Consider the following 25,549-nt stretch of genomic DNA (forward strand, 5'->3'; position numbering starts at 1 on the left):
TTCAAGCGAGAACGAATACATTATCGAAGTGTGGCGCTTAAAAGTCGAGCGAAAACACTGTTCATAATAACGTCAAAGATCCTGTCTCAACCACTACATATCTAGCAGCCGTCTGTAAATCACATAAAAGAAAATAAGCTGGCGTCGAGAACATACGTCTCGGTGTGGAAGAAATTAAGAACACCCGGTATAAGACTTACGTTCGAGTATTTTAGTGACAGCAGCGGAGGCCACTAGCTGAAGCACCCTGTAAGTTAAATAAGCCCTTAACGTTTCCATCAAATGTAATTGGAACAGAAACCAGCATTCGGAATGCCAAGTTACCAAGACGCTGTGTGCACTCCAATATTCTTTTATATTACAATTGTTAACACAGTTTGTCCCCATTAGACGCCAAAGCTCACCTGAGCATCCCCTTTAAAACACTTGTAATTTATGGTCTGACTTTAAATAACGATACCAGACTTCACTCTTGGAAAACGTTTTGTTTTTACGTCACAAACTTTCGACTCCTTTGAAAAGGAAACTATACCAATCAGAAACATTGCCAGCGACCTGTACAGATATCGACGAAAACTTCTGTTTGCACAAATGCCGATTTCGTACGAAATCCTCTTTGGTTCCGTTTGTTGCAGTCTGAAGAAAGTTGTGGGCTCTCAGCCCCTGCAAAGTCCATCACAGCCGACACAACCAGCGGCGACACCGCCCGAGAGGGATCTCGTCAACAGCCCGACTCCGAAGCATGAGTGAGTCAGCCACGACCACCAACGAAGCCGGTAGGTGCATCGGCGCTCGCCGGAAAGCACGCACGAGCTGCCACTGTCTGCAGAACGTCGGTGGACGGACGGCGCAGGGCCGATTTCTAGCCAACCGACGCCTGTACCAAAGGCGTTAATTAAGACACGTGTATTTTCTGTGCGTTCCACACGGACAATATCGGACCGAGTGATGGCGCTGTTGCCGTATGGGGCACAGCAGGGTCCATACAAGTCATCGATACTGAAGATATTTTTCTGTCAGGTGAATGTAAGGCGAGAAATGACCCCAAATCTCTTTATGCATTATGAAGTTTGTACTTTAAAACTAAATCAGTCAACAAAATCAAGGCAACAGATGCGTCCCATATCGATTTTCATATAAGTATTTTAAGAGAATCAAAAAGTATTTCACTTAGACCCGGAAATAAAACATCGCTCAAAATGGGACACTACATCACCTGTGTAGTGTAAATCTTGCATTATCAATATCAAGACCTACACGTAAGATGTTCATTTAGGCTTTTAAGTTAGGTAGCACTATGCGTGAACCAAACTGTACAGGCTCAAGGAAATAAATTCTTAAGCTGCCCCTATGACTAAGCACCATGTTAAGAAGTATAAGGGGGGGGGGGGGGAGGCAAGGCTTCACTCAACACAGAATAATGGTAAATGGTCTGATTCCGCTCTATCTTCGCCCTTGAAAGAAGCTACTTGCTAGAACAAGTACGGCATTCACTGGCGGGATTTCCTGAGCGCTGAGTTAATCTGCCAACTCTCTTAAGTGAACAGGTACTTTGTTGGTTCTCCTGTTTCTTCAGAGCCAATGCAATTTCTTGCCAGTAACGTTGCTCCTAAAGGTTCGTAATTGGATTTTGCAAATTTCCATTGCTGTCACAGACTTGTTTTTCAACTGTCTCCTTCGACATCAGGGCAAGAGCGCTGTTGGAACGGCAATGGACGTTGCTTGTTCCACACTTTGTTGACTGCTCATCATCGGGACACTTCGGCTTGTTCCGTGGCAAAGATCAACTTAGCACAAAAACTGTGTTACACACTTCGCTGTTCTGTCATCCTGCTGTGGGTATTACAATGCCCATGTCAGCAAGTTTCCTTACCAGAACATTCCCAACACAAAGGCGCGTGCTGTCAACAGAGGTCCTCCTCGGCTTGTACACACACGGCTAAGTCTTCTGCAGCACAGAGGCCAGGGGTGCTTTTTCCGAACTTATTTGTCAAGGGAAATCTGAAAGGAGTCGAAAGATAAGAAAATGAATTTGTCTTCCCTGCACGCGACATTATTGTTGCCGAATTCATGTACAAATTATCAGTCTGCTTAATTCCGTAAAAATACGCAGACCATTTTTTGTCAAAGATGTTACTTATTTCTTGGTACAATGCTACCGGTATCTATTCTTAATTAAATATGATACAAGTAAATAACAATCTAACTGCGTCCTCATCGACAAACTGATAGTCGCTCAGCTACACAAAAGTTCGCCACTGAACCCTATCCGATACCAGATGGATCCGGTCCAGATCCTTACACCATGCCACTTTAAAATACATTTTAATATTATTATACAATTCACGCCTACGTCTCCCGTGTTGTCTCTTCGTTTCAGATTGCCCGAAAAGGTTTCTGATTTCTGCCACGTGTGCTACATGCCACTCCAGATTTGACTTCCCTTTGGGGGGGGGGGGGGGGTTGGACATTAGTCTGTTCACATCCACCGTCTCTCCGGGTTCGCCAAGTGAATGAACAGAACACGGCTTGAGACTGCAGAGCGACAAGCGATATCTGCATTGGAAAATGTTGAAAGTTGTCTATACAGCTCGTTATTCAACTATCAGAGGGCAAAGGTCGCTCTAGAACTTCGGCCCTCCTCGTTCACAGACCCGGACGAGCTTCAACTCGAACTCACACTTCGTTTTTATTTGGAATTTAAGTACGACAGTATAAAACGTATACGATCATCAATATTATTCATTTATTTGGCCATTTTAGGATAAAACGTCTTTAAACTCTTACCATATCTGGTTTTGTACCTGCAGTATATTAACACCGAAGCAAGTTCTATAAGCGAAATCGATATAATCCCGCTCTTACAATTAGAATTACTGGATTAGTAACAGAAGACGTGGAACATACCATCGTCAGAATAATCTGCAATTAATAAATATTCTTGGTTGTTCCAGTAGCAAAGACAGAGCCGTGTCTGTGACTAAGAGCCTTGTAAGCCTGGGGTCCCGGGTTCAATTCCCGGTGGTGCTCAAATTTATAACTTGTGTTGGGCAAGGCCGTGGTCTAGGCATCACGGAGCTTTCCTCCGGGGGCTTCCCCGGTTTCTCCGTGGCATCCCAACAATTACTTCACTCACACACAGAAGAAGGCAATGGCAAACCACTTCTGATCATCTCTGCCAAGAATGTATATATGTATGAGCAGGTCCCTGACAACCTGAAGAGGTTGGAAGGATCCTGTTCATATGGACCTGTCGTCAGACAGAACGCTACAAATAAATAAAAAGTACAGATTCACGCTCCGTTTGGTTTACCCCCAGGAAAACAGAGAATTAATGGTCCAAGTAATATCCCAAAATTTCAGAGCCCAGACCAAAAGTCATCACGTTCATTCACTGTAATTGTAAAGCCTATTTCGCTGTGTGAAAGCGAGTGACATGAAATATGAAAGAAATCGAAAGGAAATATTAAACTATTTTATTTTTATTTTAGCGCCTATATTTTTCCTGCTACGTACCAGTTTATTGCGTGATAAACGGATTTCAAAAATCAACACAAATCTCTTTCAGCAGCATGTAACCCAGGGGTGACCAACCCGCGGCCCGCGGGCCGCATGTGGCCCGCCTTGAACATTTTACCGGCCCGCGAGATTCATCACACTTTTACAAAATATATTTATTTTATAATGTCCAAAGTAGTGAAAACCAATGTATTAAAAAAATACATTATTTGTGCATCCATATATTCAAAAATTATCTGTCGAAATTATGAGAAAAAATTAACTTTGATTTTAAAATAATATTCTTGCGAATATATGACAGATATTGCCTGTTTTATTCATGAGTTTACAGTTATATGTGGCCCGCGGAGTTATGATGCATTTCCAAAGTGGCCCGAAAGATCATTTGGGTTGGCCACCCCTGAAGGGTCATACTACTGAGCATATTAGGATCAAAATTAAGCTACACAGTGATTAGTTCACACCCTTATTAACCTCAATCTTATTGCAATCAGCTGTGTTGTCTGGGAGTTGTAATAATAACCAGCCTTCGCCCCCCCCCCTCCATCATGAAATCACTGTGCACAATTATAGGACACTTCTGCCAACTTAACTCGCGTCTTATAGCTTCAGCTGAATATAAAAGAACTGGATCTTTACACTAAATAAATTCTTTACGTGGTATAGAAAGAAGTTGCCGTTTTCCGCGAGTAAACTCTTCAGAAAAGCTGTAAGTTAAACAGAGTAGAAATAGAAAAAGTTTGACGTAGGGTGAGGAGGGAACAAGGGACGAGGCAAGAGATCGCCACGCCACCACTACGCCGCTCCACTTCCAGACGGGTCGCCTCCTCTTCACATTTACTTGAATTTATCTTGTTTGCGCAGGGCTGCAGAAGTTGCAGGCGCTCTCTCGAGACAGCTGCTGAATCGAACACACAGCGGGTATAATAGGCAGGTTACTTCCAATTTACCGTTTCATCAGGCCGGAATGGGATTTCGGTGGGCGCGTCTCAGCCCGTCGGCTGTCTTCTACAGCCCGACCTCCCGCCATACGCACTTCACGTAGCGAGATTATTTAAAACAAAATGCGAACTAATTCAGTTTCGTGCTCTTGAAACACACATTTCAGTAACGTCACTGTCGTGTGAATTATCTACTGAGCGAGCGAAGGCAACACGAACACGCCCACACTACGCTCAAATCTGTTAACTGCTGTAGGTGGCAGAATTCATGACACGGCACAAGATGTTATTGAGCAAATTACAGATAACATCAAAATTGTCAAAAGATTTGCAATTCAAATTGATGAATCGGTGGATGTTTCTGATGAAGTCGAGCTGCTTGTATATATTCGGTGTTTTGATGTTAACAAAGGGGACTACTGTTGATGAAATTCTCGGATGTAAACCAGAACATAGAAAGGGAGAAGATATTTTTAAAATCCTTGACAATTTCTTAAGGTTGGAATTAGATTTGCAGTGGGAATGGTGTGTCAGTGTATCCACTGATGGAGCTGCTTCAATGACAGGCCAGAAAACTGGTCTCGTTGAGCGTATTCGCAAAATTAATCCTAAAATCAGCTGACAACACTGCATCATACACAAACAACCTTTGGTCGCGAAAAAAAAAATACTCCTGATTTACACGAAACACTGAAAATTTCTGTGAAAATGATTAATTTAATCAAGTCTCGTGCATTGAACTCTTCTTGCACACCGAGGTGCGATGGCTGTCACGAGGACGCAAGTTGACTCGCCTTTTTGAACTGAAAGACGAAATAAAGTGTTTCCTCTCAAAAATTGAAATCCTATTTGGTTACTTATTTTGAAGATGAAGACTGGTTTTGTCAATTAGCTTATTTGGCAGATAGTTTCAACAACTGTAATGATCTCCATCTTCAACTCCAAGGCTTTGACAAGAAAATTTTTAAGCGCGTGAGAAGGTGAAAGGATTTTATAAGAAACTTATATTTTGAATTAATTGTGTTAATAATAAGAATGTTGCAGTTTTCCCAACTGTTTTTGAACTTACTGAACAAAATTAAGTTAGCGTTACTGATGGCGTTTTGAAAATAATCAAATGCCACTTGGAACATCTCAGGATAAATTTTTTGAAATAATTTCCTGAAATTGAAGGAGAAGACAATACCCAAGATTGGATTACAAACCCTTTTTATACCACCGCCATCAATTCTTCTGATCTTCCTTTAAAATCAAAAGAAAACCAGCTGTAAATGTCCGTTGACGGTTCACTGAAAATAAAATTCGAAAATCTGTCAATCTGCGACTTTTGGATTGCTGCTCGCAAAGAGTTCGAGGAGCTTAGTGACGCTGCCATTTCACACCTCCTACCATTCCCATCAACGTATTTGTGTGAGCAAGGCTTCTCCACACTGACATCAATCAAATAGAAACGCAGGAACCGCTGGAACCCAGAACCATCTCTGACCCTCGTCCCCGAATTGAGGGGCTGGCGTGCCAGAAACAACCTCAATCATCTCATTAACAGATCTGAACCACATTAATTAATACTTCATAAAATATTTAAACATATAATTTTGCTTTGCTAAAATACCTTTGTTCCTTTATTAATTTTTATATGATATTCAATAATATATTTTTTATTAATAGCTTGATTCTCCTTTTTCTCATTTGAAACTTATTATTTAATACATTATTTTGGATGTAATTTATTTAATATATTTTAGATGTAGATTGTATACTACGTATAACTTGAATTATACACCAACAACTTTGGAGGTACAAAGTCGAAGAGAAATTATATCTGGGGGTACGCGAACAAAAAAGGTTGAATACCACTGGACTAGACTAAGAGTGAGTAAGTAACAGAGCGAGCGATTATGCAAGCATGCGTTCGTGTGTGTGTGTGTGTGTACGTACCGCCCGAACATCTGTAGTGTTGATGGCACAGCAAAATGCTCGCTTCACGATGCAAGAAAAACAATACGAAGCAGAGGAGGAAGATTTGAAGCAGCAGTAATGGACCCAAGAGGCTGTGAACAGAATGCCAAGGGAAATTTTCGAAATGATAGCAGCTGTCGGAGTGTCTACCTTGTCTTCCGCTGAAAACGCGCTGAATGGACTCCGATTCAGGTAACCACTGCCAGATTTCTACAAGGCGACTGCCAGAGGGCGCCGTTTCTGTGTGGTCGAGTCCTTTGCTATGAAATCCACAGGTACAGATCACGCCCATTCCGCGCTGCAGAGACTCAGCTGACTGGAACTAAGATTTTCCGAACCTCCATCATTTACCGAAAGTTTACCACTTACCAATTTTTCTCCACGTTCAAACGTGTTGCGAAAGATAAACACGCGTGGAAATTTAATGTAATGAGCTTGGAGAAAATTCGAAACGCAAATACAAACTTCAGCAAGGAGAGTTCAGGGAAGAGACTGCGAGAGAGACCAAAGATATAAGATTCGGTGTTCGAGAACGAGGGTGTGACAATGAGGACTGGATTCAGCTGGCTCACGATGAACACATAACAAACTTTTGGATCTCTTTTAAGGCAGGAAATTCACTTCTACAAACCAAAATGTTTTCGCGAGAGAGCCTCTACCATCAAGTTACTTAAAATTCGATTACATTCTTTAATTATTCTTTGAACTATTACACCATATTGTTAAGAAATAACTTGTAATGTCCGCGTAAAATGAAACTGAAAGTTTCTTCATGCATTACATTTGAAACTGTAGTACATATTCTTGTTACAATCACAAAGCTATCCTAATTAAGAAACAGTCTTGCCTCAGTACGGCACGCCGACTTAAATTACTTTCTAACTACAGAAAAAAAAATAATTACGACCACGAGGCAGCTTTCCCACTGAGAATATTTCCATTTTCCAGCATAAAACTTTTCCAACTCTTGGTGGTACAAACGGGAACGCTACAAATTAAGTAAAGTGTCCGGAAGCCAATATCCGCGGAAGGCCGAGGTACTTCGTGACGTCATACAACACAGCGCCCAATGAGGCGGAACTAACATGTCTCTGGACAACAGCGTCGCAGATGTCTGACAGAGTAGGATTTAACAACCCGTAATGCACACAAAACGAGCGGAGTCTGCAGGTCGATTTGCAGTGGCAATGCAAAGTGCGATGTCCCCAACCCCGGCTTAAATCGCAGCCCTTCTGATAACAGATCGACTGATTGAGCCCGATTAAAGCAGCCACGGTGGTGATTTGTGGTGAGTTATGGAGAATCCGACCCGGAGCACGTTCATGGTCCGAACTGCTGAGTTCCTGGATCTCGTCCATCGTGTGGTATTACGAAAAAAAATAACGTTTCTAAAATTGGATGTTTTCGTCCTCACAGAATTTATACAGTGGAAGGAAAATAAAGCAATCTAGGAGAAATGGAGCAATAGAAGAATGTAGAAAATTACATAATAAGGAGCGTCATTATAACCCTCTTCGCCTGATATTATTACATTTAGGTTAGGAGGTACTTTCAAAACTTATAAACGTTATTAGAAATAAATGCAGCATTTTATACGTAGTTCCTAAAAGCAAGACACCACTTGGGAACGACACGAACTCTCGTAATGGTCGCGAAATTCATTTCCTTCCAACTAATAAGACACAATTTAATAATTCTTCCGTCGACAACGCCTCGTAGTGTAAGTACGACAGAATCACGTCGAGTCCTGTCACAGCGTTTACGTATCATTCACACTTATTATTATTATTATTATTATTATTATTCAGTGTTCTGTCTGACGACAGGTCCGTTGTTCTGCCCAAAAAGAGCTCTCCAGTTGTCCCTATTCTCGGCTTCTCGTTTTAATTCCTGGAACGTCATCTTCTTTCATTGTTTCAGATCGTCGGTTAGCTGTATCAGTCTTCTTCCCAGTCCTCGCTTTCCTTCAACCTGGCCTTCGGTGATATCACTCAGTAATCCATTTCTTCTCATAATATGTCCCAGCCAGTTAGCTTTCCTTCGTGTAATCGCCTGCAGAATGTTTCTTTGCTCACCTGATTTTTAAATAAATATAACAAGCTTAAAATTGTTACAAGCCCATGTACAGTGCGTCGTGTTACCCCTTCGTCCAGCATAGTTCAAAAACTTCTCCTGAACGCGCAGACAAACTTAGCCAATGTCTTCCTTCATTTTACACTTGGTCTTCTTTTATGAGTTCGTTCTGTACCTTCGTAACTTTGTTCTATGTCTGAACATCTTCTCCATCTCCTTCTTTACGATGAATCTATCTGTTGAAACCTACAGTCGATGCACCCCATCCACGGCCATGTTAGTCTGTGTTCCTAGTCGCGTACATCCAGCTAACAACACCAGCGTCTGAAGACTTCACATCTCTAACGTTTGTATCCACTTAAATGTACCTGTGCATGTACGTATGTGTACGTGTGTGTATGAAATGGGATGGCCCATAGAACCCGGAGTTTAAATTACCTTCAATCCTCAGAGTCCTTTAACAGTTTACAAAATAACAATGCAAGGATTTTTCATCCTTTACCGGACGGCGTTTGCACATCGCGCAATGTCGCCATGTTAATTCTGTGTGCAGTCATACAGAAATAAGTAACATCGTGTAAGTAAATATAAGTAACAGATCATAGAAGTCATTAATCAGTCAATAAAAATCGCGTACGTAATGTAAACTTAATTTCTTCAAATACAAGTGATTTATTTTTTATTTATTTAGTGTTCTGTCTGACGACAGGTCCATATGAACAGGATCCTTCCATCCTTTTCTCGGACTGGGACCTGTTCATATACGTTCTTGGCAGATGATCCAGAAGTGGTTTGCCATTGCCTTCTTCTGTGTGTGAATGGAGTAATTGTTGGGATGCCACGGAGGAAAACTCCGTGTTGCCTAGACCACGGCCTTGCCCAACACAAGTTATAAATTCGAACCCGAGACCCCAGGATTACAAGGCCAGCGTTCTAACCGCTAGACCACCTCATCTTATTATTATTTAGTGTTCTGTCTGACGACAGGTCCATATGAACAGGATCCTTCCATCCTTTTCTCGGACTGGGATCTGTTCATATACGTTCTTGGCAGATGATCCAGAAGTGGTTTGCCATTGCCTTCTTCTGTGTGTGAATGGAGTAATTGTTGGGATGCCACGGAGGAAAACTCCGTGTTGCCTAGACCACGGCCTTGCCCAACACAAGTGATTTATTAACACATGTAAATTTCTTCCTTCGATTTGAGAAACGCTGAATCAGGTTTTGCTTTCATCTTTAATGGAAGGGCTGAAATCTTGTACGAGGTTACTCCTCATTCCTTAATTATCTGCGGTTTATGTGCGCACTCTTCAGCACGTTGAAATTCTTGTTTGGACACAAACACATTTCTGGAACGTCCAAGGGCTTCGACTTCTGGATGTCATGAAATCTTTGTATCTTGCTGAACATTGTCATCAGTGTGCTCCTCCCTTCCCTGCAGGCTCTATCATCGCATATTTCACTCCGATGACATCCCTGTCATCTAAGACCGCCACTACTTCCGCCTTCGCTCAGGAATGCCAACCATCGACGCCTGAACAAATCCAGCGGAAAGGCTTCGAAAGTCCTTCATTTATGACAATGTATCCCACAACAGACTCGCAGTTTTGAACATCTGTCGGAGCAGGAGATTGATTAAGGCTTGAAATCCGAGCCAGTGTGTACAGCAAACACGCAAACATGGTGAGATGTCTCACTGAACTCGTCTGTTCGGATGAATTCTAAACATCCGTACTCCGACGTAGTAAAACTCTAGGCCAGTCACCTGCTGCAGAAGCCGTGGCTGTGCGTCGCGAAGAAAAATGATCGTGGGTTCAGGAACGTGACGACAGTCTCTCTAGTCTGTGACAAGATCAACTTCTCGGCACATTAAGTGCTTCCGGTCTGAGAGTGATTTTAAGTCTTCAAGGCACTCGCCTGTCTGGTCTCTCATGGCAAGAAAAGAATATTTATCTTTATTTCGTACTGCAAGTAGAATTAACGGTCATATAATTAATAATTCTAAGGGAAACAAGAGAGGCAGGAATATTTGATCGAGCTACAGCCATCTCTGTTAGACCAGTCCATGGAAAGGCAAGCACAAGGCACCAAGAAATAACTGCCATCTGACTCCAGGCACGGTCGCAAATTTTCCCCGAGTTAGAAAATTGCAATAAAGTTAAAATTACGGACGCAAGTAGAGGCTGGCATCTGACACACGCGTTGATCAGGACGCAGATCTTGGTCTTCTGGTCGCTGTTATTGGCGCATAACGTAACATCAGCGCGGAAAATTAATTTATTAAGAAGCGTTGCGAAGTACGCCGAGGTCACACCCGGGTTGACAACTTGTGGCTCGGGAGATGTTGAAGACGGGAGGTTGTGAGCGATTTATTACCAGGCTCTGAGCTGAACCACAAGATTTTCCAAATATTGTCTCTTCCCGAGCAAGAATATGGTCGCCTTTGCCAGAAAATCGCCCTCGTACAGCACGGGGAGCGGATAAGACGGCGGTAGTACCTGTCATGAACCTAGGCACTGCCGCCGTGACTGTAGCGGTCGTGTTCTAAAGCAGGGAGGTGGCAATACTGATTCAGAGCGCTCTTGCAGGGTCCGATTGCGGAACCTGGGACTCGCCCGCATTAGGACATCTTTGGGCGTTAGGAGTAGGGCGACAGAACGAGCAACACTAGCTCTGAATATAGACATCGCAAATGCATGTCATTTACTATTATATTTCCTGAGTGTCTTTCACTGCGTATTTTTCTCCGTTCCCACCTCGCATCGTAGCATCTGCTTGTTCGTCATCCTTCCGGCCGCCCGCTCAGTGTCTTGATAGGTTAGGCGGGCGCCGTGGCTCCGTTATCGATTGCAGCGCTCTGGGGACAGAGCGGGCAGGGTGCACAAGAACGGCCTCTGAACCAGAAAACCCGAACACTAAACACAGCAAAGCGCTCACAATAAGGCTTAAGGTGTGCTAAGGGATTAAAAAGGAAACTTTTGTATTTAAATAAATCGCTTAACTTTTTCATCTCACTGTATTTCTGGCCTAATGAAGAAATTCAATTAACAATTAAGAGACAATCACGCTTCTTCGAAAGTTTGTGGGATACTTAGACGGTCAAGACATTACCTGCTTTTAAAGTACCGAAACGTTCATTACAATGTTCACAAAAGCCAGCTTGTAGTTGATATTTAATCGTCAAGGTTTACTTAACGACAATATCAAAGCAAACAACTTCTGTCTTGTATTGTCCTTAGTTTATGCGGTACAGAAACCGCCCTAACAGAGACTCGAACTCAGGACCCGTTTCCCGGAATTTTTACCATCCCATATTATCTTTCTTGTCTCAAAGAAACACATGCCAAGATCTGTGCAAGATTGGTACGTATGTTCCGAGCGTGAAAACACATAGAAAGACACCAAATACCATCACAATGTCATATATTAAAGATACAGCAGCTTTTCTGTACGCCCAAGGGTATCAGCCGTCAGTCATTTTGCTCAGACGCTTTACTTACAGCAAGAGTCTAAGGGGTTTACGGACCAGGTCACTCTACACCCCTGCTTGAAAAGGTGCATCACAAATTCCGTGTTACTTCGAAATTACGCCCAGGAAAGTGTCACGCTCTGCGTACCCTCGAGAAACCACTCACGTTTCCCTCTCCCGAAATATTTGAGGTTTATCAGTTCTACAAACGCGAGAGCAGTTTTAGATCAATTTAATTTAATAAAGTAATAATCCATCGCGACAGTGGAACAGAGCAAGTCTTGATTACGGTGATTCCACCTGAAAGTACATCTGCTCAGCGCCCAATAAAACTTTTAAAACGTAATTCATTACTTCAATCTTCATATTTCATCATAAGATAATGGTAAACGCTGTTTTAATAAGCAAAAATTACTACTGTATACAACGAGAGTGTCTCAAAACGAATCTCTTACGTTCTGCAACATCGCATCAACTGAAAATACTTTGTATGCCCCATGTGAACGTAACTCAGTCACAGTGTCGTGTGGCACATCAAACACCTTCCTCAAAAAATACATCACAACTGTCAAAGTGTGTAAAAGAACTTTCTGGAAGCTGAGAGCATCTCGAAATTCTAAGACAGAAAACGACAGAACAATGCCACTAGCTTGGCCAAATACTGAAATCTAACTCCAGGGAGCAGTCAGTTTTGAGAAGTTCAAAACTGCTCGCCCGTCTTTTATGAGTCTATTAAAGAATAAAGTGGTCTTGGGTGTTGGAACTAAGAGAGATGATGTGACAGAAAAGATAACATTTCATCGGCAGCTTCACCAAATACGAGGAGGGCACGAAGCAGGATGTAGCAAGCATGGAGGCGATGAGAAATGCCTACAAAATTTTCGTTTGAAATTCTATATGGAAGAGACCACACGGAAGACTTATGTGTAGATGGGAAGATAATATTAGAACGGATCTTATAAAAATGGTGTTGAATGACGTGGACTGGGATCATCTGGCTCTGGATTCGTGTCAATGGCCAAGTGTTGAGAAGGCAGTTATGAACTCCCCATTTCTATAAAAGTCTGTGAATTTCTTGACTAGTTCGACGACTGTCAACTTCTCAAAAATGACTGTTGCATGGATTCTATGTAGTTAAGTGTTATAAAAAATCAAAATACTGACTATTATATGAGTTTGATGAAAATAATATTTGTCCCTCTCTTGGAAAACACACTCAGTTTTCTTCGTGACACTGGCTCAGGAGTAAGTACAAGCAAGTATTGCACGCCATCACCCCCACCACACGACTTCAGAGACAAACGTAAAACGTGAGGGCACACACGCGATGGCACGACGAAGCTTCGATAACCGAGTTAACCTCTTAGACGGAGAAGAGACGTCATTACGTGTTCTAGGCGTGTGGTTCACATTTCGCAATATCAAAATGAAATTTCAGGACACGGCGTCTTCACACGTTCCTTTACGTGCAAAAGCCTTGTCTTTCCTTCTACGGAAGCAATCCGACACTAATTAGTCTCAAACAAAGCAAAATCCCTGTAACCTCGTAAGATTGAGTTATAATCCAAGGAGGAGAATCCACCACTAGAGGTAATAACTAAGATGCCATGAAACGTGCTATCATATTACGAATCGATTACAGGATTGTAAGCTACTGGATCCTCGGGTTCTTAACAACCAGGAACACGTTCACCCTCTCTGTGGGGGGAGGGGGGGGCATACCAGCGTTTCATCAGTGCACTGTAGACTCTTCGCAGACCGAAAGTGTTCCAGAACAAAGTAGCGAGATGTGGGGGCTGAACAGTCTGACATATTTTAATAGGGTGATGTGTGGGTTAGATACGTAGCACGCACGGAAGATATGAGAAATTAATACATACTACTGTCCGAGAAGCTAAAGAGAACAAGGGTATTGGGAAATCTAGAGACGTGGATGAGAAAATATTATTAAAATACGAAGATCTTAAGGAAAGCGCGAGGTTGTGGAGTGGATTAATCTGGCCCACGGAGGGATGCAGTGGCGATCGCAGTAAATCTTCCCCGACTTCACAAAAATCGGAAATATCTTGATCGCCTGGGCGACCAGCAGCTTCTATAGAACATTGCTCCATGGAGTTATCGAACTAGAGATTGCGTTTTTTACTTGCTTATCTGTGCTCTACGTCAGTGGTATTCAACCTTTTTTGTTCGCGTACCCCCCAGATATAATTTCTCTTCGACTTTGTACCCCCAAAGTTGTTGGTGTATAATTCAAGTTATACATAGTATATAATCTACATCTAAAATAAATTAAATAAATTACATCCAAAATAATGTATTAAATAATAAGTTTTAAATGAGAAAAAGGAGAATCAAGCTATTAAATAACAAATATATTAGTGCCTATCATATTAAAAATTTTAGCAAAGCAAAATTATATGTTTAAATCCCGCCCAATAGTGTTTAGTCAGGTTCCAAAGCACTGTGTGGAATAAAATAAAACTAGCTGCCCAGATAAGAATAGCATAAAGGAGAGAGAGAGAGAGAGAGAGAGAGAGAAATGGCGCTCCCAAATCGAATGTCCTTACGTCCGGTTATCCTGTGGCTAACCCTAAATCTGGCCCTGATTATTCAGTGTTTAACATAAAATAATATATATATTTTTTAAATTCACGTACCCCCTAAGATGTCTTCGCGTACTCCACGTTGAATACCACTGGTCTACCTGACCACTGCCAGCTCACCTATGAGCTGGAAAGTAGATGCAGTGGCCTGGCTTAATTAATAATAGGTTGTATTCAGGCTGATATTTGAACCCAGGTCCTCTCGAATACGAGGTGTTTAGGTCCACACGTCCAATTTAATAAAGATCAGTAAAAAGTTACGGAACGTTCATGTCTGGACGTCTTCCGTTATCGGTACAGGTAATACATGCAAGTGTGACCTGCTGATAGCAAGCGTGGTTTTCTAATTACCAAGTTATTCAATTAACCTAGCACGTAAATGTGATGAGTGACATTTAATGTTCGACAAATACGTAAGCCCATTAATCTGTCTGTGACTGCAACTGTAACATTATAGGAACCAACCGGCTTCATCTGGGGAGTATAAAATTTACTGCATGCTTAGAATCACACTGACCCACTGATGAATGTAAGCAGCGAAACACTGCAGCTAGACACACGAGTTTTGAACGAAGCAAAGGAACTGTTACGTTTTCTGGGCAAGGAATAAAAATGTGTCTAGTTTAGAGAATACTCATCGTTTGATCTTCATTCCTGAACATAAAATTTGACTGGCATTTCGAAAGATCTTGGCAAAGATTACTCACGTTTGATCAGAACATGAGAATTGCTTTTAAGGGAGAGGGGCATGTTCAGAATGCAGACATTCAAATTTCTGCTGAGCCTTCTTACCACTGCGCTGCAATCTACAACCCGGTCACGTCCGCGAGGCACCGGACTCCCACCTTCATTACCAGCTCATCGCCGCACGAAGTGAGTTGAACCGGCTAACTCAAGGGCATTATCACTCGATCTTGTCCTCTGTCCAGCTAAATGCAACTACTCCACCTCCGACTTTGGTCCGGGCAACCAACAGGCATTGCGTTGTGACGACAAGAAATTCTGCAAGTTCAGGTTGCTCGACATGGCCCCGTCGTATCTAACTGATTGGATAAAAGAAATACACGGAATTTGCAACAACGTTCGCATTCATTAGAAATCACGTCAACCAGTGGTGAGTAGATGATCGTTGGGTCGAATCCCACTGCACTTACAATTTTAGACATGTCTGAGATTCTTTGTTATTATTATTATTATTATTATTATTGTTTAATTTTAACCGTCTAATCACAATAAAATATTTTATTAAATATTAAAATATTATTACTACAATTAACATTTAATATTTAAAATATTTAAAATATTATCATTTTAACATATTTTAAATATTTTAATAAAATATTATTACTACAATTAACATTTAATATTTAAAATATTATCATTTTAACATATTTTAAATATTTTAAATGTTAAATGTTAATTGTAGTAATAATATTTTAATATTTAATAAAATATTTTATTGTGATTAGACGGTTAAAATTAAACAATTATAATTCATCACAATATGACGCAACATTATAATCTCATTATTATTATTACTATTGTATCCCTGAGAAAAATGTATTGCTTAAGTACCTACAGGTTCTGTCTAAGTCAGATTTTGTTTGACAGAGTAAGACGTGATGTGGATAAAATTTAAACTTCGTCAGCAAATATAAATAATCCCACAAACGACTATTAATACTTTAAAGAAGACACTATTGCCATACGGACATAAGGCAGGTTACTGCAATTATCGACAGTTTGTTGAGTGTGTCGTCGTGAGGCAACCAGGATTACTGATGATAATGGAAGGAAACAAATGTGGAGTGACGTACAAAGATTTTGATACGAACTAAATTGTACAGCACAGAAGAAAGGAGGAAGCGAAATATGCAAATTAAAACAGGAGGAGAAAAGATGAATAAGCCAAAACGAAGCACGGAATTAACAACTTTGAAAGAAAGTTGTTTTTACTCTCAGAATGGAAATGCACGGAGCTGGAAAATGAAATTCCTCTTTCTGATAACTCGAAGCGATAAATAACCGAGGATCAGCAAAGCAATTTGTACCATGATTCTGGTAGCAGACCTACGCCGTCGCGGGCAAGGAAGACTAATCCTCGAGAGACGTAATCCTCTAGTATCTCGGCCACCGCGGCTATTCTAATGATTTGTGCTCGGCTGGCTTTTGTGTGCCGCAGCTGGAAACACGTCGTTTCGGGGCCCACCGCAAGGATTACGACCCGCGAACGGACCTCAGAGTTGCGGCAGGAAAAACTAAAGCGACCAATTACCGCTGCAGTGTCCTTTACTCCGGACAAAAGCTGCATTCACCTGTTAGTTCAAACAGGATTAAGCAAATTTGGCTAATACGCCAGTTCTTCTACTAAGTGTTCCTGATAATTTTGATATATATAGTCTGCTCATAATACCACATAAATTTAATAGACTCTTGAAGCTTATAACTACATGAAAATTGCATCTTTAACGCTTTGAAATGCTTCAACATTTGTTAAAATTGCTGTCTACCCACGAACTGAATCTCTGGGTTTTGTATGATTTTCTGAATTAAAGAAACATTTCCATAAACACAGTTAACCGACTGGCCCATATAATTGAAAATAATCGTATAAAAATGCCCGTCAACTAGGACTTTGCACAGTGTCGTCTATGTAGAAATCTTCCGACGTTTCAGAGCCGTCTGCTACCGCTCACCATAATACATCGGACCATGATAACTTTTATCCCAGAATACATCATATATATTCTTTAGACAAATGCGTAGGCCTAAGTATTTTTGAGACGTCCGGTTTCTGATAAAATGGTCATCGATGATTTGTCTGGGGCCTTCAGAATACGTGTGTAACGCAGATCTCTTCTTGCAAACCGAATGACAGTGCATGATTTTAGTTCCCCGATTAAATTTAGACGTGTATCTATCTAAAGTTTAAATCAGGATGCCAATTCAGGACCAAATTAAATCAGTAGCAGGTAACGAGTAGAAGGAACGTGTCACAATTTGGTCACATCTGTTCACTTGGTCACGCGTTGCGTAGACTCTTTCTAGGATATAAACTAAACAGCCTCACGCAGAGAACAGAAAAACAAATAATCGCAACCAATCAAAGTAACTAAACTATAATTAATATTTTCCGAACTAACTTTAGACCAAAGGCTCACTGGTAAACTGCAGACAATACTGAAGAAGGTTCTTCAACACGCAGACTGCGGTCTTCTGGGTTGTAACATCGCGTACCCTAGTTCGTAACGACCAAGATTTCGGATAAACGTGCTGTATTCATCTTCACGGTGGATGTGATCATCTGTGACTAAAATTTCACTCATTCCTTTAGTTTCTGAGGATTCAGTTACATTTACGAGGCCTTGTTCGTGTTTTCATAACTTTTTCTCCTGTATTTATTGCACCGATCGCATTTTCTGGTTCGAAACTTCGCTCCTTGGGTTCTCCCCCCCCCCCCCCCCCCAGCTGTGAGTCCCCTCACCGGCAAACGAGAGGCGTTGTTGTTGGCCGCGGTAAGCAGGAGGAGGCAAAGCTGCAGACGTCAAGCACGAAGCTACTCTGAAACTCCGGACCATGGAGCTGTTGGGAACTGAAGCAGAGCGATTGAACCCGGAGTAAAATCACGCGTCTCCCGCTTCCTGCTTCCATCCAATCTCCGATTTTCCTACCAATTTCCTAAACGACCGACGAGTGTCTTGAATTCGATTTTCGGTAACGAGAGCAATTCAATTCGTTTTCGAACGTGATTCTATTGGCTAATGTGTTCGCTCTTAAAATTTATAAATCTGTCGGTCTGGAAGGAAATTACGAGGGCGTGGCCGGATCGCGTTACACTCCCCCGACGTTTCCGTATGAACAACATCGAACATTTACACGGGCAGGTCTTTCATTGGATTTCGTCTCGGCCACATCATAACTCAGGCATCACGGACGCAGAAAAAGGCTTACCCACGTGTGTCCCCGTAAACGGACAGGCGATCACAGTCTTCTTCGTGGACTGCGTCCACTTTCTGTGCCTGTGACCAGCTCAGTGGAAAAGAATCTGCTAGTCTCTCAGCTTGTCAAGAAATTTTATACTTTTAAGGAACTCGAACGTTCTGTGTTATATTTACAACAGCCAGCCAACCGACCCGGCCTCGGACTGGGAGGAGGTGACATGTCCCAAGCCCAGAAATCGAGGGCGACGACGGGCAAAAAGAAAGAAAGAGGTTAAGGTACGAGGAAAATCATATCCCGTTGAATTTTAACGTCTTTCCTTCCACGATGAAGTTAAATACCCCGCAAAGAAAGGGAATTATTATAAAGTGACTATATTTTATTGATGTATGTCTGCGATCTGTTTTCCACTTAAAAGAATGATTCTTGTAGTAAAGTTTGCGTTGCGTACAGTTTTATGATATGGTGAAATTCTTTATTATCAGCTAGGAACATTCAGAACGCCAAAGTGTAAAGAACGCACTTCGAAAATGTACTGAAGTTGAATTAAACCGCCGCCCCCCTCACCAACTTTCCTGTCACACGTTTAAGTGGGCTTGTACAGAACCACAGAAATCAAGAGAAAAACCGCAATCAATCCGAAACAGACTCCCAACGACTGTTGTCGAAGAAGACATCTAAACAAACGAAAAGAACTCCTCGCCCTGGGCATTAAATCTGACGCTGATAAGCTCTTGGCCTCTCGTTTGCATCTCAGAACACGCGCGCTGGGACACGATGTAAGACGAAAAAAGGCGATGTTACGTGCAGAATCTGTCGGGATGTAAGAAGGGCAGTGACCACTTCGCAGACCTGTGAGTAGATGGAATGATAATATTAAAATGGCTCTTGGGGAAATGGGGTACGGGGGCGTGGACCGGATCCATGTGGATCTGGACAGAGACAAAACAGAGTTGCCAATCGTTCTTCTCAAAAACCCCGATACACGCAGTAAATTCTTTGAAACTCAGTGATCTTAGTGTTCTACCACAAAACTTTGTGATTTCAGGAAATGAGTGTTACTGCTGATGCATGAGGAAATGTAGCATTTGCTTTTGCGGAGTCAGCATCTGCTGGATGTCACAGTAACCGCATTGTTGGACCCGACGTCGATAGACTCAGGCATCCTGAGGGCAGCTTCCGTCTTCGTCTCCGCTGGGAGCACAAAGGGCACATGTCAGCGCATCTCCAGTTAATTCAGTTGCTTCAGGGGGGGGGGGGGATGTGGCAGACGGGGATGACTTCGGAAAGCCATTCGGTAGGCGAGGCACAAAGACGGTAAGCTTTTCAATTCTAATGGCGCCTATGCGGGCGGGGGAGCTGTCTTCTCCCCCTCACATTCGTAGAATGAAATTCCCTCTTTGCTCTCCATTCGTGTCGTCTTGCTTGTGTCACTGCGAAAGCCTCCAGCCTTAATACATCTTCCTTATTCTTCCAATTTACGTATTGTTTCTTCCCACAGATCACTTCCCTGCTCCGTTCTCTGTTCTTTTATAATAGTCTTGTTTCTGTTGTCCGTGTAACCTGTTACTCGAATGTCTAAGTCCATCAACGCGCAATTTGTCAGCATGATCAACCCTCAGCCACCACCAGTTCGCTGTTCCAGGGGCCACCCTGATAATGGAGTAAGCAAGTATCTCTTAAACGTCGGTAAACTCCCACCAGACTGCATGGCGCTACAACCCAGAAGACAGTCGTCTTCAACTTCCGACAGACCAAAAGAGCAGCCCTGAGAATTACGTGTTACTTTGCACAGTTTCAGTGCGGGGCTTAGATTAATTACACGTCTTTGGTGCTGGGTAAGAAGGGATTACATTAAACGTAATTTGTGTTTACTTAAGACTTATTCGTGTGCAGCTAATGTCGAGGTGGCTCTCGGCAGCCTCTACGACACACAGAAGGTGGCTTCTCTTTTTAAGCTCTTAATGCACAGTGTACGTGTCATCCCCTTTAACATTCAGGAACTCAGCGTTTAGCCCATAGGGTAAATTTATGGGTTTCGTACGACTCTCTGAAAAAGCAGCGATTATTGCCCCGAAACAGCATTAACGCAAACGTACTGTGTCTTCTTTGCGGTAGGAACCGCGTCTTCAAATATTATTTGAACGATTTTCGTGCTGCGAATGGTTAGCACCTTGTCTTTCATTATTTCTGGGTTAGAAACGGCCTGGTCGTCTTCCATTGTCATCCTAACCGACGTTTAGGCAGTGCACTCTGCAACGAATGAAACTTACTGGGTTCCAGTGTTTCCCTCACATCAAATGCAAAATCTGTTTTTGTAAAGGGACACAGAAATAGCCGTTTTCGAACAGAGTAATACAACTTATATTTTTCCAATTTCCTCGTCAACTTCGTTTCTATTTGTCAGCGTTGTTTTGAGATCATTATATTCTATTGGGTAATGCCATTCATTTCCAGTTTTTATGGTTGTCTTAAACTTCCAGAGATTTTACGACCAGGCCTTCCGGTCTGTTCCAATTCAGAAACACTTCCGAAATTATGAATACGTCTACATATTTGGTACGACTCCCTAAATGAGGATCAGCCCAACGCAAGGCCTCTGCCTGTACAGAAAAACATCCCTTCTGCATGTGCAAAGCTAATATAATATTTAGCTTCATCCAAATTTTCTTCAATTCCACACACACCCAGCACCTCGTCGCGTAACTGATGATCTCTTTTAAACTGATACAAGCGAGAATACTTCATTGGAGTGTTGAACTACGCGTGTTCAAGAGGCCTGCTGCAAATAGAAACTCACTTGAAACTTAAGAGAAATTTTTCATGAGTAGAAGGGATGCATGAGACAAGACACCTACAGTTGAATATTGGTGAGATGTTTATACGATATAAATTCAAAAATAAAATAATTTCGTATTTCAACACAGCCCACCGTATGCACCGAATGTGTTTGCAGACTTCACACGATGCTGTGTGTTGCTTATGGTAGCCCAACCTAAGCATTTCGCGTGATTTTCCATAAAAAATCGCTCACGCTTGTACGCAGATCAAAAACGCAGTAGCACGCACGATAGTTCGTTCTGCATTCGGGTAGAGACGTTTCATCCAAGGGCCACGTTGGTCGTCACTCCCCTCAGCCATCGCGTTCGACCCGAAATCATTTGGTTCACAGAGAAAATTAATTTGGAGCCCCAGCGGGCGACGCAGCCCTCCGTCGGCGTCAGTCCCTGGCATTACAAGGCCCTTTCTCTGAGAAGCTTGCGGGCAAAGTCTTCTACATGGCTGATTAGCGTGCGTCTAAATTCCTGAAAAGTTTAGCTTTCCCTCTGCTGGGCTCCCAAAGGCGTTTTCTGCTCTAAACTTCTGAACCTTGTAGTCCTCTCTTTCCGCAGTACAGCTTTGAGCCTCGAGTAACGCTGTGTGTGTGAATTTCAGAATTGCCAGCGAACTGACTGACGATGTCCCACTCTCTCTGACGTCTTCTGCCCTTCAACCATTCAGAGACCATTAACAGAACCGATCAAATTTTTAACACGGCGTTCGACTTGCGCGTTCATGAAAGGAAGGCATTGACGGCTGTCATGTCTGTCCGCATGATTCAACTCGAGAACCGCTGGACGGATTTAATGAATCTATGTCAATTCATACTCATTCCAAGAAAATAATTAAACATTAATTCCACAGATAAATATAACGTCTGACTACAATAAGCAACTTACCATGAAAATGGAAAGCTACAAACAGAACTACGGATCATTATAATACATTGCATCAAATATCTAATAGTTTTTAAAAAAATTTAAATTGATAAAAACCTGAAGACGACGGTATTACCCGTCGAAACATGTCGTTTTAATAAAAGCGCTAAAAAAATATAATGTAAAATCGTATTTACGATTAAGAGCGCTAATATAATATTTTACACAACAAAATGTTTTAATATTAAATAATTTTTACAACACCAATAAACTTCAAACGTTTGTGTATAGACTGTACAAAATAAATATATCTAAAATCATACGTTTCAATTTCCTGTAATCGGCAATACCAACATAGCGGACGAACAAACTTACGAGGTGGGACCAACACTAGCGTCATTTGAAATAGGGCCAAACAGTGATGAACAATTGATTATTTTCGGAAAATACAAAATTTGTTACAGCGATTATTTGTAAAAATTTAAAATAACAACATGGAAGCTGTATAAAAAGGTATTTCCAAATCTCCAGGATTCGGTCGGTCCGTGTAGGGGAGAATGGGCAAATGGCGGTCATTTAAGAGCGAAGCTACATAATACGAAAGGTATAAGCAAAGTTGAAACTGGTATTTAGTCTGAAGGGCCTACTTCTTAAGTATGCAGTATAAAATACGATGAACGCAACAAAAATTCTGTAGGAAATTATAACAGAAGACGTAGCTTTCACCGGTATTCCCCACACTTTGGGGTAATAACGGCCGCTATTTGAGCTTCAAGATGTTACTGAAGTAAATAAGGTAATGAGTTAATAAATTTGTTTTCTTAGTTTACAAAATGTGTACACGTCTAAATCATTTGAACGTACATATGCTAACGGAATGTTAAGATAGAAGTCTTCAATAAACTTTATCATTTTGTATTTCTCCTTCTCAAACACAGATCACAAAGAAAACCATCCGTAAATTCCCAGCCACTGCATTCTGCATGTGCCCAGACACCACAGCCTCCGCATCTATACCAGAGTTCTCCGTCTTTCACAAATTTGTCACAAATTAAACATATTTCACAATCTGTTTCTATGTCATCGTAGATAATGGAGATCCTTGGCCGCCATTACCCCAAACGCGTAACCTCAAACGAAAGGCGTGTTGCCGTGAACTAGCACACATTTATTCATAATCATCTACGCGGTTATAATATCCAACCCTCGCATGTTATGTACACCCACAAGAAAAATTCATATAATTCAAAGAAAGTTCACTCACCTCAGATATTTCAATGTAAAGCATTAGCTCACTGGACCACAAAACAAACACATGCAACTATCTCGGTATCTGGACCAGAAGAAAATGGCGTAATTCGCTTTTGAACCTCACTGAATCAGCTCTGGATGTCAGCACCAGCTTGAAGCTTCTATCTGGTACAGTTCGTCAGAAAAGTGCCTGACCGCCATTCCCCCGTCCTCCCCTATACAAGTCCAATCACGCTACGACAGGGCCAACACAGAACGACGTATTCGAATTAATTTAAATTACTTAAAGAAGACATTAAGAGCACAATATTGGTTTACTAACGTTGATGATGACTTATCACCCTGATGATGGAGGCAGCAAGAACCTCTGAAACCTGAGTAAACTTCTACCAGAATATACGGTGCTACAACCCGGAAGACAGCCATCTTCAAACTCACTGCCGCGAAAACCTCAAATCCCACAATGATTTTTATAGTTTGAAACTAAATTTTAAGTAAGAAAACTGACGTAATATTTTTATTGATAATTCAGAATTTGCAAAGAACGCATATTTGCATTCCGATACGGATTACGCGTTTTCTAACCCCGTTGCTTAACGTCATGAAGCCGAGTTCGTCCATGTTGCTATCTGTTACGCAGTCGAACCAACTTGGATGGGCGATGTGTGATTGATGAGGGTAAAATCACATGCAGACTCCCAATGGATCTGGAAGGGGGCGTCAAACTAACGCCGAACGATCGTCACATCTGACAGAAGCTAGTCTTATATCAGTGCAGTAATTTAGATTGATATGTTCACTCAACCGATACGGTGATATTGAATGCACAAGAGAGGCAAGACGATATTTGTACGCAAATTCGTTAATAAAATCGAGGGTTGGAGCACATGGACCCAGGCGAAGGATCATTAAGAAAGTAAGATATACATCCACAAGGCAGACTTCTTAATTAACTTACTGGGACTTAGTAATTAAGTAACTGAAGTCTTCTTGAACAGACAATAGATATTAAGATCGTAAAAAAATCGTGACACTTTTAGAGAAGTAGAAACTTTCTCGAAGCTTTTACAAAGGAAAAGTTCTCAGTTTAATTAACTTGCGTAGGTCTGGCGTTGATATTTGGAACGGCAGTAACAATAAGATTGTCATTAATTAAATTCAGTAAATGATTTCTTCCACTGACTTCGGGATTCTTTGACTTTCCAGCAACTACTTAAAACAAAGATTAAAAAAAACACGAACACACGATTGTACATGGTATTTGATAAACATAAAAAAATTATGAGGATCCCCACATTTCGAAAGTTGGTTCTCCCTTCGCCTTCGGGTAGGGAACTGGTGGGACCCAGAGTTCACAGATCGGTTACCCGGTCCAGCAGAACACGAGTCTTCCTACCGGAAGAAAATGTGAGGACCCTCCTTCAACACGTAGACGATGCTCATAAAGTTTTGATATTTATTAAGGCTTTTCAAAAACCAGGCCAAAACAAGTGAATCTGTAATATAATGCCATCGTTATTTAACGTATGGATGCGAACTGGATCAGCTGCATACAGACCGCTGGCAGGCTTTCGAATTCCACATGAGCAAAGAATTCTATAAAATCTGAGTGGCTATCAGATGTTCAAGGAGTCAGTCCACATCGCGGAGACAGAACAGACGAGAATCTGTCCCAAAGGACTGGCAAAATCAATGCCGTCCTCCTACATAATCTGCGAAGACATTTGTTTAGGAAGTTGACCTGAGGTGAGGCATGCAATAGCGAAATACGCCAGAGGTCACAGCATTTTCTTCATGCAAAACACACTGACTTCCTCTACAAGCTATCAATTAAGGATGTGCTGTATTAATGCATTTTAAAACTTTCTCTGTGCGTAATGAAAAACAAAACAAAGCAAGATTAAACATAAAAGGATACCATATAAAACAGCAAGCACATCTCTACAAGACGATCATTAAATCTAGCAACAATATTTATTTTCAAGTGACTCCGTACTTCGGATAATATTAAAACGGATCTTGAAGAAATGGAATGTGAGGATGTGGGCTAAATTCATCTGTCGATGTCACACAATGAAACACAACCGTACAATAGTC

The 25,549-nt window shown here is 41.6% G+C and overlaps 1 protein-coding gene and 1 long non-coding RNA gene across 4 annotated transcripts in view; one reads left to right on the forward strand and one right to left on the reverse strand.

Moving 5' to 3' along the window:
* LOC110834354 (uncharacterized) overlaps nucleotides 1-25,549 on the reverse strand; it is a 127,120-nt gene that overhangs the window by 43,010 nt on the left and 58,561 nt on the right. Inside the window, exon 1 of one of the 3 annotated variants that reach the window (XM_087352053.1) lies at nucleotides 1,874-1,892. The exons of the other annotated variants lie outside the window; for them this stretch is intronic. The gene's annotated coding sequence lies outside the window, so the exon portion shown is untranslated. Of the gene's footprint in view, nucleotides 1-1,873; nucleotides 1,893-25,549 lie in introns of those variants that run through there. 3 annotated transcript variants of the gene reach the window in all.
* On the forward strand, nucleotides 15,130-22,521 carry LOC147873325 (uncharacterized). Its single transcript, XR_015535984.1, has 2 exons — nucleotides 15,130-15,678; nucleotides 19,552-22,521. It is a non-coding gene; the product is annotated as an uncharacterized LOC147873325 (long non-coding RNA).

The sequence above is a fragment of the Zootermopsis nevadensis genome, unplaced genomic scaffold, assembly GCF_977971745.1.
Source record: "Zootermopsis nevadensis isolate Lab colony 2312 unplaced genomic scaffold, Znev_1.0 Znev_ptg000020l, whole genome shotgun sequence".
NCBI classification, from domain to species: Eukaryota; Metazoa; Arthropoda; class Insecta; order Blattodea; family Termopsidae; genus Zootermopsis; species Zootermopsis nevadensis.